A 571-nucleotide genomic window follows, 5' to 3' on the forward strand; every position below is an offset into this window, starting at 1 on the left:
TAAAACGCATGTGAACAGTAGCCTACTTTTTGATCAGTTCATCAGTAATATTCAGGAAATAATAGATATTGCCCTGCCACCCCCATCCCCGTTGGGCAAAGTGTCGAAATGATCACTTGTTTGTGCTTCGTGAACACTCTCGCCTTGCACGGCGGCACCATTGCGCTGCAAAGATGTACCAGGAGAAGCGCGATTATTAGATGACCAATCGTCATTTCAAAAAGGCAAATATTCCCCATCAGAGTCAGAATCGGCTAATAACATTTGCAACATCCTCACGGTACAACTTTTTATTAGCCATTTGCCGATTTTCTCTCACAAATCTCACAATTTACTCGCACACTATGAACTGAACTGAGAAAATGCAGGGGAATCCCCCTTAGGTGATTACAGGGGATTGTGTGGGGGGGAGGGTCATTTTTAGACTTCTGTTTTATTATAACCTCACCTAAATGTTTGTTCCAGTCTATGGTTTGTTTAGTCAGTGTACTTGTTTTTACAATGGTATAGCCCAGTGGTCACCAACCTTTTTAGGCCCAAGATCCCTGACCTCGGCCTTTATGAAAGACAA

General features: G+C 42.9%; 1 protein-coding gene across 2 annotated transcripts in view; it reads right to left on the bottom strand.

Moving 5' to 3' along the window:
* Window positions 1–571, bottom strand: part of LOC107681954 (protein ELYS-like) — a 20,990-nt gene that overhangs the window by 7,418 nt on the left and 13,001 nt on the right. The gene's annotated exons all lie outside the window — the stretch shown is intronic.

This window comes from Sinocyclocheilus anshuiensis, unplaced genomic scaffold, assembly GCF_001515605.1.
Source record: "Sinocyclocheilus anshuiensis isolate Anshui unplaced genomic scaffold, SAMN03320099.WGS_v1.1 scaffold1098, whole genome shotgun sequence".
Taxonomy (NCBI): Eukaryota; Metazoa; Chordata; class Actinopteri; order Cypriniformes; family Cyprinidae; genus Sinocyclocheilus; species Sinocyclocheilus anshuiensis.